The sequence below is a fragment of the Castor canadensis genome, chromosome 7 (assembly GCF_047511655.1).
Source record: "Castor canadensis chromosome 7, mCasCan1.hap1v2, whole genome shotgun sequence".
NCBI classification, from domain to species: domain Eukaryota; kingdom Metazoa; phylum Chordata; class Mammalia; order Rodentia; family Castoridae; genus Castor; species Castor canadensis.
In genome coordinates this window covers 160,695,752-160,711,874 of record NC_133392.1, presented here as the reverse complement: position 1 = coordinate 160,711,874, position 16,123 = coordinate 160,695,752, and positions in this window count along the sequence as shown.

Genomic DNA, 16,123 nt, shown 5'->3' with positions numbered 1-16,123 from the left:
GTGGGTCTGGCCTTAAGTAGCATTTGGGAGAAAGCAAGGGCTAGGGACAGACAAAGAGAGGTGGCAGGAGATAAGGGACAGTGGGACTTTGTTCTGCAAGGGATGAGACCAGCTGCTGAAGCAAAGTCTAGGGGCAGGCAAAGGAAGGTGGCAGGAGATAAGTGGGTTTTGTTCTGCACGGGATGAAACCAGCTGCAGCTCAGGATGCAGAATGGTGGCAAGGGGCAGTTCTTATCATTCCCCCACTTTTTTAAAATAATGATGAGGGTAGGGACTGAGGATCAGGAATTGGGGCGAAGGATCGGTCTCTTTAGCTGTTTCCTGCTGGCAGGGGGCGTTGTATGGGCAGGATCCTCAGGCTCCTGTGGCGTCCTGGATGGGGCCTTCACAGTAGCTTTTCAGGGGGGTTTTGGAGAGATTGATATCCCTGGAGGTACAACTGGTTAAATTTTTGATTAGCAGTAGCAGACATGAAGTATGATACAAGGGAGGAAGCTTAAGAATAAGAGAGCAAGAAACATAGGTATTAGGATGGGCATTAGCCAGGAGGACCACTGTGAAATGTTGTTCCCTAGAGGATTTTAAGTGTCCATTCCTTAAGAGGTGCTGCCACTGGGGGATCCCATTGAGCCTGACAGCAATGGGTGTTGTGAGAATGACCAGATGAAGGCTGGTCCACCAAAGTCCCAATGGAGAGAGTAGAAGATCCTTTAAGAGAACAAGATCCCCTGGTTTAATAGAAATTGTTATAGGGTGGGGCAGGATCTGGTTTGTATGTTTTTTTTTGAGAAGTTCCTTGAGAAGGTTAAGATAAAGTAGTAGTCAGCCAGAGGAGCAGAGTCTGTTGGAGGCAAGTTTTCTAAGAGAAATGGGTAGACATACATTATTTAAGACCCAAATAGGAGTATTAGGAGGAGCCTAAAAAGGTGTCTGCTAAAGGACTGCATACCTAGGGATCTAAATTTTGTAAAATCCTGTAACTCCCAAGCTTGTTGTAAGCTGTCTTATGGTATGGGAGGAGGGAAATGGAAGATTGGGTTGATTTACTCATGACTCAGGGAGTGAGTCTGTCCCTTTAAGAACACACCTAGGTAGGTGACCTGAGGGAGACATAACTGAGCCTTCTCCATAGAGACTTTGTATTCCCGGAGGCCAGAAAGTTTTAAAAGGGACTCAGTTGCATTGCAGATGAGGGGCTCTGTGGCTCTGCATTGAAGAAGGGTGGACTCTGGGTAGTGCCAATCTAATGTTTCTGGTTAGGGCCTGTCCACAAAGATGAGGGCTGTCTTTAAATTCTTGTGGCAAGACTGACCATGTTAGTTGTTATGAAGTGTTTATGGGACCTTTAAAGGCAAATAGAGGCTGACTGTCAGAATGCAGGTTAAATGTAACACTTTTGGATAAAAGAGAGATTTAGCTCATCATTTTACATAAACTGACACTTTCAACTCTGTAAATGTTTGTACCATATTTAGATAAAGTTTAGACACTGAGCATAGTTATAAGGTGGTCATTTAAGAGAACTTTGCATGAGCAAATATATAAATGAACTCTGATTTAGTAGTACTTAAAGTTTGACAAGATCAACAGAGAACATAAATAATTTCTTTGATAAAGTCTTTTTCTGTCACTTTTTTTGTAGATGTTACTCAGAGCAGAACAATATTAAGATAACCTTGTTATTTTACAGATATAGAGAATTTGATTTTAATTTGACATAACCCTAAAAATCATTTAGGCAACTCTTAGATTATATTTAACTTTAATTTTATTACACATTGAAGCTTATTATTATACATTTTTAAAACTTACTGAGACCTTTATATAACATACTAAACCCTTTGATGGCTTGTCTTTATCCCTCCTATTTGAAACAATCTTTAGGACAAACCCTTTTTTATAAAATCCTTTCTCATCCAAAAAACATTTTTCCCTTTAACTTCTTAAAAAATACATTTATTATCTATCTATATCCTTTTAGTTTACTTTGTAACTTGTATTTTAAAATTAACTTTTATAGGAATTTTGAATTTATTATATGGACTGGAGTAACTAATTAGTAGCCCTTGGTGTTCCAAGGAATTTATGATAGGCAGAAGGCCTCATCGTCCCTCAGGCTTGAGGATATTGTTTTGGGTGTGGAAACTGTGAGGGATCTTTGAGTTTTATTTGAATAGGGAGGGCCGTCAAGGCTTGCCCTACCTTCCTCTCATCAGTTTACATTGTGGGATCTATTTGTTTCTGAAGGAGGGAGCAGCAGAGATAGCTGCCTGGGGGAGGAGAATTTGAGTTTTTAGTTGTGATAGTAAATTCTGTCCAAGCAGGGACATTGGAGTTTTAGGTACTATGAGGAAAGAGTGACAGATGAAGAGGTCTCCAAGAGCAGGCCAGAGGCTGGGTAAATTAGTGCTCTAGAGGCTGGCCAGATTTGCCCTGAACGATAACCTTGTCATTGGACTGGGGATTGGGAGAGAAAGATAAGACAGAGAAATGAGCTCCACTGTCTAGCCAGAAAATGATCTTTTGTTTTTTGCCATAATGGCTACCATGAGTCTCCTCAACATTGATGCCAAGAAGTGGAGCGTGGACTGGAGGCCAGGACCCATCAATCCATAGGAGGTGGCACCTCACCTTCCATCTGGAGACGGGGACATTTAGATCTCCAGTGGTACCTTTGCCCTCTCTGCAAAGGTACCAGGGCAGGGTCCTGGTTGGGGGCGGGGCTGTCTCCCAGGCTGTCCCCCCTTAAGCATTCTCTGCAGAAGTGCTCCTCCTGTCTACCATGGTAGCAAACTCAAGATGTAGGCCCCAGTCGGGTGGGGGCAGCAATGAGGTCATGTCTCTTACCTTTCTCTCTGTTAGTAAGGTCCTGGTTATAATACATAGATATGGCTAGTTGTATTAGTTGATCCAATGACTTTTCTCTTTCAGTCACAGACTGAGTTTTTTTTACAAATATCAGGGGTTGGCTGTTAGAAATTTATCTTTGAGGAGAACCTCTCTCATCTGTGACTCTGGGTCCACCGTGGTATGCTTTCTGATAGCGTCCTTAAGATGTTATAGAAAGGTAAGGGGATTTTCTTTTAGGGCATTGCTGTAAAGCAAAGTTGTTATTTTACATTGGCACCTGACACTCTGGAGAGCAGGTCTCTGAACTGTTTTGGGCCTCAGTTTCCTCATTTGAAGAATGAGGGATCTGGTCTAGGTTAAACTACTTTTTTTCACTATGAGATGGCTGAAATGGCATTAACACCATTTACCTTATTTGTTTATTTATTTATTTGATTTAGCAATGTTGGGGAATTGAACCCAGGGCTTTGCACATGCTGGGCAGACATTTTTCCATTGAGCTACTTCTTCCGTCTCCAATATTTTTTTGTCTTTGACTGTGCTGAATTTGAACTCAGGGCTTTATGCCTGCAAAGTGGCACTCTACTGCTTGAGTTATATCATTAGTTCCTTTTAGTGTGGATCAGTTAAGGGGACTGCCTGTGCCCCTGTAGGCAGGTGTATTTATTTCCTCATTTCTAGGTGTCACTAGTATTGGGGCTGATTGTAAATGGTAATCATTTTTAACCTGAGTGGCCTGGGCCAGAACCCATTGCTTCTGCAATGAGATAAGAGTCTGGTCTAGTAGAAGCATAATATCCTTTCAAGTCAATTGAAAGGTTTGGATTGCAGAGATAAAGGCTTGAATGTATTTGTCTGGGCATCAGTATCGCTGTCCAGATGTTTTTTAATTTTTCTTAGATCTGATGGCTGGAAGGGGACATAGACTCGCCCTCTTCCTACCATTACCTGTTGAAAGGGGAAGCACCCATTAGGGTGTTTTGGATATTGGGGTGGCTTAGAAAGTAGGGCAGAGGATGGAGCAGTAGGGGTGGGGCCTTGTCAATGATAGGGGCTTTTCTGGTCCTCCTTTCCATGTTTATTTTGTGGCTTACACAGAAAGGCCAGCGTTTGAGTATCTAAATAGTAATTGTGGAGCCAATCTGAGATGAAAGAAAATTTTTATGGGGACCTCAGTTTACTTTTTTCCTTTTGTAGAGAAGGTCTAATTAGAGTATGGTATTGTAATTTAAGGAACCCATTGAGGCCAGCTTCAGTACAAAGCTTTTCACATCTACCAGCCAGAAGACTGGAAGGTGCAGGTCCCATCTAGAAAGAACAAAACGTTAGGATCCTGTTTTTTAGCTAACAGCAGGCAGCCTCTGTAATAAAGGCTACTTTTTAAATAAAGGAATAAATCATGTGTAAAGTTAGAGAAGGGCATTTAGAGGGCATTTTGGGCCAATAACAGTACCATATGGGACAATGAGTGTTAATATTGGAGGGAAAAATTTATGTTGAGGCTGAAAGTATAGAAAATTTTAAATGAGAAGTTTAGAGACCACAGTAATGTGTTATTTTGGGGACTATAACTTTGAGTTAACAATTGGCTTACAGTGGCTGGGTCTGGTGCCAGGTGTGAGGTGGGGCTAGGAGCAGGGCTTGTGCAAGGTGCCATTCCCTCCACACACACCCGGGACAAATGACCCTGACTGCCTAGGCCCGATCCTGCAGCCTGTCACCCCTCCCTCTTCCTGTGTACTCTGTGATCATTTATTCTAGGGGAAGCGGCAGTGGACCACAGCCATCGCCACGTGTGGCTGGTGGCCCAGGATGTGCTGGGTCCTCTGTATGGAATTTTTTAGCTATGGCAGGCGTTTTTGCTGTGTCTGGGAGCCGACATCCTGGGCACGAGCGTGCCTGTTTGTTTTCCCTCCTCCCTTTGTGGGGAGGGAGTTAGGGCATGAGCGTGACGTGATGCTTGTAGTTTTTTGTAAGCACTTTTTGTAAAGCAGCTGATTTAAAGTTACTTTAGATTGAGAAGCCTGGCAAACTAGCTGGAGTAACTTAAGTCATAAGGTACCATGTTATAAGTTTTTTATGAGAGTCAGGGTCCCAGTAAGCCCAGGGAGGGGAAAGCAGACAGACAAAGGACACATGGTGGGACCGTGGAGGAGGAAGAGAAGGTGTCTTGCCATCTTAGGTAAGGGAGGGGAAGGCAGAGCCTGGAGGCATGGCACATGCCTGAGGGATTAGCCATCACCTGTGTTTTTAGGTTGCTCCCATTGACTGGTACTGGAATATTTTCAGCAACATGAAACCTCCATTCTCTGGTTGCTGTTTCAGGAAAAAGGGGCATTAGATGGCGGGGGGAGAGAAGCAGTCTTCAGATAATCAAACAATGTAGCATGAGGCATACCTGAATAAATCCGGGGCTTGGTCTCAGCCCACAGGGAGGGAGCATGAGCTCTCCCAGAGCTGGAATCACCTTAAGGCTAGAGTTGGCAAGGAGTGGCTTGTTTAACTCCATGAAGGGCAAAGTCCTTTAGGAAGATAGGAAGAGACAAGCAGTGTGAGCAGCACAAGAAGTCTTCTTACTTGGAGAAGGAGGAGGTTTGGGAGAGGATTTGGTTTGTTGGCAGGGTCGAAGGAAGGGAAGGTTTCAGAGTCAGGGACGTTGATTGGGGTTTTTGTGGCCAGAAGGATTTGGGCATGGGAGCAAGGGGTACAGAGAGAAGGTTTAGAGCGGAGGTAAGAGAAGGCCTGGACATAGGGAATCTCCTTTTATTTTCCAGTGCGTTCACAGAAGGTGTAGAGATCTCTGAGAATGTTAGGGTTGAGTGTGCCATCAAGTAGCCATTTTGAGTCATTGTCCAATTGGTATTGTGGCTAAGCCTGATCGGAAAGAAAAATGAGTTTTGGGGCTTTGAGATCAGATGAGAGCCATAAGGGCTCGAGGTTGGCCAGAAGGCAGCCCAGAGGAGTGTCTGAGCAAATTTTGGAAGGCCCAGTCCCCATGGTGAGACCCGGTCCAAGGAAGAATATGGCGGGCATCCCCAAGATATTGCTTTCCTGGACAAAACAGAGAAGTGGAGGACCTCAAGGGAATGTCTTCACCAAGGATCATCCACGCCTCAGGAACCTGGTTCCTGAGCTGATGTGAGTCGGGACCTAGTACTAGGATTTTGCCCAACTGAGAGAGAGAGAGAGAGAGAGAGCAAGAGAGAGCGCCACGACTCGTGACCTGAGGGAACTCACCAAGGGAGGACTGAGGAAATCAACTGGTGGTGGGTGAGTAATGGGAGCGCACTGACCTTGAGGAGGTTCCCTGTGAGCGAGAGTGGCGATGGCAGCACTAGTCTGGGGTCAGGGGTCCCGGCAAAGCAGCTCAGATCCCAGTAAGTTTATCCAGGCTTAAGGAAGGCAGCTCCCATCTACGAGGGCCTGAATTTACTGATTGGGAGAGCAAGGTCGATGCCAGAAGCTCACCTGTTCCCGGCCAATGCACCAAAATGTTAGGAAAATGCTGCACACCGCACACAAAGGAGGCTCACTAGAGGTTTCTCATGTCCAAAGTTTAATAAGCAGGCTGGCTGGCCAAGAAGAAAAATGGCGCAGCAGCTTCTCTCAGCAGGTCTGGCCTTAAGTAGCATTTGGGAGAAAGCAAGGGCTAAGGACAGACAAAGAGAGGTGGCAGGAGATAAGGGACAGTGGGGCTTTGTTCTGGAAGGGGTGAAACCAGCTGCGGCTCAGGCCGCAGAATGGTGGCAAGGGGCAGTTCTTATCAGTGACTACTGCACAAACTTGGCTAGTGTCCCCCAGAAAAGGGGACCTGAAGATGTAAGTGTTTGGCACAGGTCCTGTTCCCATTTGCTGAATCTTCTCTGTTCACTCTTTCTCTGTGTTTGTAAGTGTTGGGACTCAGCTTAACTTGGAAATCATGACCCCTTCTCATTTCCAGGGAAGGCTGTCCCAGAAAGATGAGAGAAGCTGCCACCAGGAAAGCTGGGCCTGCAGAAGTCAGGCCGAGGAAGCCCCGACAAGACCCTGGACGGCAGGGGTCCGTTGTCATCCCCAAAGTAGACGGCGGCTCTCACGAGGGCTCTTGACTGATGACAGGATAGTTGACCCGGTGATTCTATTTAAACCAACATCTTTGCTTTTTAAAGGTACCATATTTGCTGTTTTTCTCTATTAAATCAGAAGGGAACCATTAGCACATTCTACTTCTGTAAAAACAGGGAATAACGAGACAGAAAAATCTCCCTGTTGATCTTGTTGGATTTTTAAAAACTAAGCAAAGTCTTGGAGAATCTAATTACATTGACATGAACACCGCCAGCTCTGTAAAGAAAGTAATTTATTCACTGTCAGGGGCTCCCTCAGTTTTGTCTCACTGAAGATGCTTGGGGACTCCCTGTGGCTAAAGTCAGATGTCCCAGGTGGCACCTGGCTTTCCGTGGTCACAGTGGCTGAGTAGCGTTTTCTGTCTCCGAGTCCTCATGGGCAGCCCGAGGCGTAGGGCTTAGGAGATGGGGTTCCACCATTGTTAATGTTTTGAAGTAAGCCCAAGCTACTCCTGTTAGTAAACGGCCGGTTTTCTGAGGCCTCTCTCTGGGTGTGGGGACATTTGGCCCCTGCAGGAGTTTTGTGAAGTGCCTGGTCTGCACACCTGGTTGCCATCCTGGCCGATCAGACTTTTGTCAAAGGCCCAGTGACCACTTCCTCAGACATCCATGTGCAGGGTCTGCCATCTGTCCGCCTGTCCACTAGGGACTCTGATTCTACCTCTGGAGGATTTTGCAGCTTAGACACTGGACCACACCCCGTGCAGCCACCAGACTGCTCCACAAACACCATACCAAGGACAGCGTTCTCCTGGGTCCTCCTTCTCCGTTTGTCATTGTTGGGAAACATCCAGCCACAAGGTGCTTGGATTTAGATTCAGATGGGCTGGGTTCCAGTCCCAGCTGGTGATTTAACGTCTCTGAATCTAACAATGGCGATTTCATCTTCTTTTGTAGGTCAGAGAGCCGGAACCTAGCTAGAATAAGAATTATTCTAGTTTCTCTTAAAACGTACGGGCAAACAAACATGTAACAATTAACATTTGCCATAGTACACACAGAAAAGCTAGATTTATCGATTGCCTTTCTATTTTCAGTGCTCAGAGAAAGACATGGAATTTCAACACCTCAGGGTTGAGAATCCCTGCTCCTCCATGTATTTTCAGAGCTAAGCTTTCCGCAGCAAAGGGATACATGGTGCCTGGGAAGTCACTGGACAGAGGAAGCCTCACTTGTGCACACTGGAGACCCATTTAGGGCAAAGTGACAAGGGACAGAGGAGGAGACTTGACCCCCTCCATGGCCGCTTGGTAAGGATGGGCTGGAGGAGGCTGTGGCTGGGCAGGCTGGATGCAGAGGGCAGGCTAGTCTTCAAGAGGACCAGCGTGGGATGCAGGTTACCAGGACCTTCCTGGATGGTTTGGGGCCACAGGGCAGCAGGGACCCACAGAACTGTGTGTCCCATAGGTCCCCACAGGACCCTGGCTGCTGGTGGGTGCAGTTGAGGATACTACTGCTCTGGTGTGCCCAATTCTTCCAGCCCCAGGGCCAGGTCAGGTTTTCGGACCATTTGCACTTCCTCCAGGTAGCCCACCAGGAAAGGACACGTTTAAAAAAGTTATTGCTTATTGCCTCCCTTTGGCTTGTTTTTCTCTTTTGAAAGTAACATGAGGCTGGTGATGATGAGGCCAGGAGGTGCATCCCGGGGGCTGGGCTATTACAACCCCAAATTTAAAGCCAACTGATGGCTGCACTAAGGCCCCAGCCTTCCCGGTGGTGGTCACTGACTTTACCCTCTGCGGTGTGTAGCCTGGATTAGTATCCGCTCCTAGGCTCCTGCAGGAGTGCTTGGGACGTCAGAGGGTGACCGTTCTTCTGGGTCATGTATTTTTCATGCATGTGCCTGGAGACCTCAGAGTCAGGACCCAGTGGGTGCTCTGCCTCCTGGCCCCTCTCCTCTCCTGTCACCTAGTCAGGGCATCTTTCTGAGCCTCTCTCCAGGGAAGCCGCTGCTTGCTGCTTGTCCGTCCCTCCCACCCCAGGGCTCTTGACTGCCCCCACATTGACTGGCTTCTGTGGGGCATTTGTGTCACTCACTGGGCATTTGTTTTGATCCTGTGTCCACTCTATTTGGGTTACTGTCTCTGGGTTGGCCTGTATTGTCCACTGGATTCGGAGGGACATTTGCCCTCTAACTTCTACCAGTAGGGGCATTTTCATGGATCCCGCTGCTTTCTCTCCCCTCCCAAGTCTGCTCGGCAGGGAGGGGCCCCTCAGTGCTGAGCAGAAGAGCAACCCATGCAGGGATGCCCTGGCTGACTCAAGGTTCTGAGACTCACAGTGTACTAGAAATATAAAGAAACCCCAGAAAGTTAACTCTTACTAGGGCTTCAAAATTCTAAGACCTGGTTTTATAGACATTACACTGACTGACACATGTAACCCACATGCCAATGTGACATGGGGAGGGAGAGAACCTCCATTCGGAAGTCGACAGATAAAGGCATCCAATGGGATTTCAGAATTAAAAAAAAAAACATAAGAAGCATAAGGGCTGGGGATGTAGCTCAGAGGTGGAACACACTTGCCTCGCACGCAAAGGAGGTTCAACACTGCTGTCAATCCTTAACATTGCCAACAAATAATAAGAACATAAAAAGGGGCAAAAGAGAACACGATGTAACTCTAATTAATTAAAGATCTATATATGTATGTGAGTACTTAATATACAGGCTCTAAAAATATTCAGTAGTATAAAGTGAAAACCAGGGAGAGACAGATACATCTATGGTTGTAGCTGAAGCTGTGAATGGCACGCAGAGGAAGGAAGGCAGAGGTGCCAAGGTCCTGATCAACACAACCATAAGCCAGAGCCGTGAGACTCACAGGGGTCCCTTTCCAGACAAGCACACGTGTGCTTTTCACACACGCCCACACTGCAAAAACGGGTTATTCCCGGAGCGATAAACAACGCTCAATGCATTTTTAAGACTTAATAAATAGGTACATTCGCTAATCACAAAAAATAAAATCTAATTAGCAAAATAGTAGTTTTTTAAAAATTGAGATTTTGCTGGGTGCCGGTGGCTCGTGCCTGTAATCCCAGCTACTCAGGAGGCAGAGATGGGGAGGATCATGGTTTGAAGCCAACATAGGCAAATAGTTCCCAAGACCCTATCTCAAAAATCCCATCACAAAAAAGGGCTGGTGGAGTGGCTTGAGGTGTAGGCCCTGAGTTCAAACCCCAGTACTGCAAAAAAAAAAAAATCCTAATTTTGGGGAAGCCGATTAACATTTTCATGAATAACCCTTGGAAATGATCAAGGAAATCAAGAGTAAGTGGTAATAATATGTGATATCCCAAATCAGCAAGGCAAAGCCATGGCAGCTCTCAGAGGGAGGCTGGTAGTGTAAATGCACTTGTCAGGAAACAAGGTGAAAACAAATGAGCCAGGCATTTAACACGAAGAGCTGGAGAAAGAGCCAGAGAGAGAGAGCAGCCCAGACACAATGAGGAAGGAAATAAGATATTAAAACAGGCAGGGTTTGGTGGCTCACTTTATAATCCCAGTTAATTAGGAGGTGGAGATGATGGTTCGAGGCCAACCCCAGGCAAAAAAGTGAGAACCATCTCAACCAAAAAAAAAAAGCTGGGTGTGGTGGTTTGTGCCTGTCATCCCAGCTACACAGGAAGTGTAAACAGGAGGACTGTGGTACAGGTCCTTCATGGGCAAACGCCAGAGGCTCTACCTTGAAAATAAAAGGCCTTGGGTTGTGACTTAAGTGGTAGAGCCCTTGCCTAGCAAGTGCAAGGCCCTGAGTTCAAACCCCAGTACTGCACACGCGCGTGTGCACACACACACACACATGCACGCAGATATGCAGGGATAAATGGAACAGGAAAATGCTACTGAGGTTGAACAAACTCAAAATCTCGTTTAAAAAGTGAGTACGTCTCAACTTCTAGAATTGTGAGAATAAACTGCTATTATTTATAAACTAAAAAGTAAGTATGCTGGACAGACTTTGGGGGAGACGAGTCGAGCAAAAGAAGTTTGAAACATGTAAGTTGATATCATGAACAGGCTTATTTCAATAAATTTCATATGTAGACGACACAGACAAATTCTTAAACAGTGTGAAAAACAGACAACTTCAACAGGTGAACGATGGGAAGGAGGCTCCACGGTGGCCAAAGCCTCATGCCACCAAAAATTCAATGACTGCTTTTGGGATTTCTGTGGAACGTTCTAGGAGCAGTTGCTGTTTTATACAAGGTATTTGGCAGAGTAGAAAACAAATGAAATGTCATTTTGTCAAAGTCCTAAGAAAAACATTAGTTACCGGAATCTAATAGTGCATTAAGGAAAAACAGTAATGGAAGAAACGGTCACCCCAGGAGCACGTCACCATCTCTCAGAGTGGTCACTCCAGTGACAGACAAAGGAGAAGGGCCATGTTTTATCTCAGTGGATGCGGGAAGAGCCCACGATGAAGCTCAGTGCCTGTCTTGACTGCTTTTATGCAGTCAAGAATCATGACAGAGTTCATCCCCCACAGCTCTGGAGGCCGGGAGTCCATGATCTGGGTGCTGGCATCTGGTGAGGACCATCCTGCTCCATCATGGTGGGCAGGAGGGCCAAGAGAGCAAGAGAGCAGGGCTGAGCTTGCCCCGTCCTGAGGACACAAACCCTTAGGGCCTAATCACCTCTCAAAGGTCACATCTTTTAATATGGTTACAATGACGATTAAATTTCAGTATGAGTTCTGGAGGGGATGAACAGTCAAACCATAGCTATTTGTGATAAGACACGAAAAACAAAACCAAACATGCAACAAGTTTACACTCCACCTACCACCATGTACAGAGCTGGACTCTAGGTGGATTAAAGTCCTAACAGGAAAAGCAAAAGTTAAAAGAAAACAGAGAAGAGAATCTTTGTCACTTATGGGTAGGAATGTGTTAAATAAAACTTTAAATGCACAAACCAGAAGGCCACAAATGGACACATCTCACTGCATCAGAGGTAGAGATATCTTTGTTTGATGTAAGAGAAAATAATTTGCAGTGTTAAAAACCAGCGAGGGATTCATACATAGACATGCAGGGTTCTCTTGCAATTAAAAAGAGTGAGACCAGAGACCCCAATGGAAAAACAGGAAAAGGATGTGGACAGTTGATGGAGAGGAAGCACGAGAGGCTAGCCCACACATGAAAAGCACACAAAGTCAATTGCCAGTCACACACTGAAAAAGGAGAGCAAGTAACACTTTCCATCTACTTCACTGCAGAAATTCACAGAGCTGGAAAGACACGTGTCAGCCTGGATGGGGCTGCAGGATGCCATATGGCTGCTGCAGCCCTTCTGGAAGGACCTGGGGCTATGGAAGATGTGCCCATCTGACCCTGGCCACACCATGGGATCCACGGGAGACCGTGGGGCGAGGCTGCCCAAAGTGCAGAAGCATTGGTAGGGGTGTGCACAGGTGAGATGTGGCAGATGACCCCACTGCGTGTGCAGGGCAGGGAGCCCCAGGTTAGACACGCACCTGTGGATGGAAGCCCAGAATCCAGTGCTTAGAGCTAGGAAGAAATGGAGTGGAATGAGTTGTGTAACACTCCAGGTATGCACAGCCAAGAACGAAGGCCCATTTTGTAAGAACTCTGACTCCCTGAAGACTCTACATGGCAAGAGAATGAAGTGGTTACCGGGGGAGGTGGTGAGAGTGGCATGGGAAAGAAAGGGACAAACGCTTAGCTAATAGGATGAACAGCACCTGTGCAGATCAGTGATAAACATTTACTGATCATTTACCAGATGATAAAAACACGGTTACTCCCGTCTATATCTGTGGTCTCAAAAGCAGGCGACCAAACAAGTGGGTGGAAAAACAAAGGCAGAAAAAAAAGACCCCAGACAGAGCTGTCAAAACGCCAGTGGATTCAGCGTATCTTCGTTGAACAAACGTATGTTTTTGACAAAAAGATAATTTAATGTGCTTTCAGTATTTCACATTCCACTTTTCCATAGTGATGTACAAGCTCATTATAAGATTTATTAAAGATGGCCAGACCAAGGCACAGTGATGGTGTGTCAGGGGACCAAGATTTCACATCTTCCTTTAATTCTGACAAAGTGGCTCTGGAAAGCATACGTTTGGAGGCGATGTCTGTCAAAATTTACTTTCGAGACCTTTGTGAATTTGAAGTCGGGACCAAGCCGAGCCCTCTGTCCCTGTCCCACGCCTGCTCCCCAGCCCTGCTGGCTTGACCAGGGTACCCTGAGTCTGGTGGCTCTGAGTCTGTGATGGGGATGACGGTGGTTCAGGTGCGGGTTCCCACTGAAGGGCTTCTTGCCACGGCAGCAGGCCACCTCAGTGACATCCTAGCCTGTCCTGAAACAGTGCTTTCCAAATATCCAGGACAAATGGTGGCCCTGGGCATGGGTTGAGTCCTGGACTGAACAAAGCACTCTGCTCAGCCCTTGTGCAGGTGATGCTGTTTAATCCTGACATCCTTGGGGCCACCCTTTGCTCACCGTCATCCTTACCGCACCGCTAAAGGAAGTGCAGGAAGGTTAGTTAGATGCTTCTTCAGAGACACAGAGCGGGGCTACGGGCCCAGATAAGTGGCAGCAGTAGCTGTTCTTATGTCACAGTGCTGGTCCCTAATACGGGAGAGAGGCTGATTGAGCTTCAGTGCCAGGCTGGAAGCTAGATACATGAGCACCTAGTAACTTGCTCACACTGAACTTTTCTTTTCCTGACAGTAAACGCTCCTGGCGGAAAGTTCCAAGCCTCAGCCCCAGAGTGGTCTTACAGAAGTACCCTCCTTCCTGCCAGTGCCGTCCTCCCACTAACTGGCCTGCTCCGCAAGTCCCATGGTGCCCTACTCTCCACCACCCCTTTGGAATTGTGGCTTCCACCTTCCACTCACCTGGCTGCCCTCCTCTTAGTCTTTGTCTTGATCTCAGCCCTCTCGCTCACCGCCCATCCGTGAGTCTAACCGTCCTGCTATTTGCCTGGTTTCTAGTTCCAGCCTCCCCACCTCCATGGCTTTACCTGTGTCTGTGCTGGCCACTCTTACATGGGCAGCGTGTCCCAGGTGTCTCTCCTTGTCCAGGTGGAGCAGGGTCCTGTGTGAACCTCAGCAGTGCTCACCCTGCCTCTAGTCCCTCAGTCTGACCTCCATTCGTGGTGCCAGAAGCTCACCTCCTTGCAGCTTGGAGGACAAACTCCAGGACACAATCCTTTCAATTACCCCCAAATCACAATTCTCTCCACAGCCTTTGACATACGTCTGTGTCTTGAGCTTAGTTCTACAGGGAGCCATTTGCTTATTCCCTGCCCTGTCCCTCATGGACCCAGAAGGGGTCTAGAAGTTCTGGCCTCTTCTTCCAGTATTGCCTGCCTCCCTAGCCTCTCTCCCTGTGAAAACCTTCTCTGTAGTCCCCTCCCCTCCAGGTCTCCTTTACTGGACTTTGCACATGGGCCACAGTGGCCACCACAGTGGTCACAATGAGTGTGATTTGGTGAAGGTGCCTCTCTGCTTAGGGTGCACTGACTGCCTTACTTGTTGGGGAAAGTTTCATCTACTCACCTAGCCTTCAAGATCTTGGGGCCCAGTACCCCTCCTACCTATGTGGTAGATAGGGCAGGTGGAGCCCCATGAAGGAGCCCACATTGCAGCTGGAGTCCAAAGTCCATCTGGAGGTCCTTTGAAGTCTTTTTCTTAAGACCTTCAACTGATGAGATGTAGCCCACCCACAGTATGGAGGGCAACCAACTTTACTCAGAGTCCACTGATTTAAACTTTGGTCACACCTTAATGATACAGTCACGGGGACCAGGTGCAGCTGAATAGCCCATGATGAGCAGGACCATAAGCTGTATTCAGCTCAGATGTCCATGCTTGCTGATGTGCAGACACCTTCTGGCCCTGATTTCTAGTATGCATTTGGGGGCAATGTGACAGCTCCACAGTGGACTGAGAAGGCTGGGCTCACTCTGCCCACAATGACAATGGCAGCTTTGTGCTGGTGGAAGTCTGGGGGATCATGCACAGCTGTGCCCTCTATTCGAGTAGCTCCCTTGAAGGCTGACTCGGGGCTGTAGTGAAGGTGATGGGCACCTGGGGAGCTGATGTGGAGCCCCAGGAACCTGCCGGAAGGAGGCATAGGAGACTCTGCCTTTCTGATGCTGAGAGACAGACAGGAAATGGAAAGGCACACTCAGGACTCATGGGGAGGAGAAAAGCACTGAATGGGGCACACGACAGCAGGTGAATACCAGTGTGTGGCTTGGGATCCCTGCTCCACCAGTTAAGCTGGCACTGGCACAGGAACTGGCCCCAGGTCCCCAGGAGCTTTACCCTGCCCAGTCCTAGGCCTCCAGAGTCCTGTATGTGCTCGGGTGCCCGCCTGGTGCTGGGCCTCGCAGCTCCTGTGGCCCAGAGCTGACACAGTGGAGTCCAGTCCTGGCACCTGCCACTTGCTGCTCTGGCAGCTGTAAATAGTGATGCTCTATTGATCCAAGTTTCTTTTGGCATCTCAAATAAATTTCATTTTATTTGGATCATGATGGATTTTAATGTAAGATAACAGCAAACCTTTGCCAACCTCAGGCAGTTTAATAACTGAAACCTTTGATTAAAAATTTTAATAGTCTACAATGATGGGACTGTACAAGGCTGGGACAAATTAAGCCTCTGCCATTCACACTGATGAACGCTTTTTCTGCCCAGAATGGAGAAATCTATTTTCTTATTCCCCAAAGGAAGCACAAAAAAAAAAAATAGCTTAAATTTTCTAAAACAAGGTTTCCTTACAAAATTAGCCTCAATTTCTATGTGGTGGTTTGTTTTCTTTGCTCTAACCATGGCCCAGGCTGAATTTTCTGGAGGCCAGGAGGCTGGGACAGGAGTCTGAGTGTCACCAGAGCCTCCGCTGACCCACTGCCAGATCTGAGTGTGAAATTACCAAAGACTGGGGTTTTGATAGCATTGAATTGATTTTACTATTAATATAGATGGCAGAGGCCTCAAGTCAAGGTGACCTTGGGTCATGCTTCCCCAGGCCACCTGGGGAGAACTGTTACCTCTTGGAGCTCATGGTGGGTTCAGCCCCACTCCGGTCTCAAGCCCTCCTCTCTCTGTGTCTTCCCTCTTCTGGCTCATGTAAGGTCACTTGTCAGGTGTAGGGCCACCCAGGATGATCCGAACCTAATCA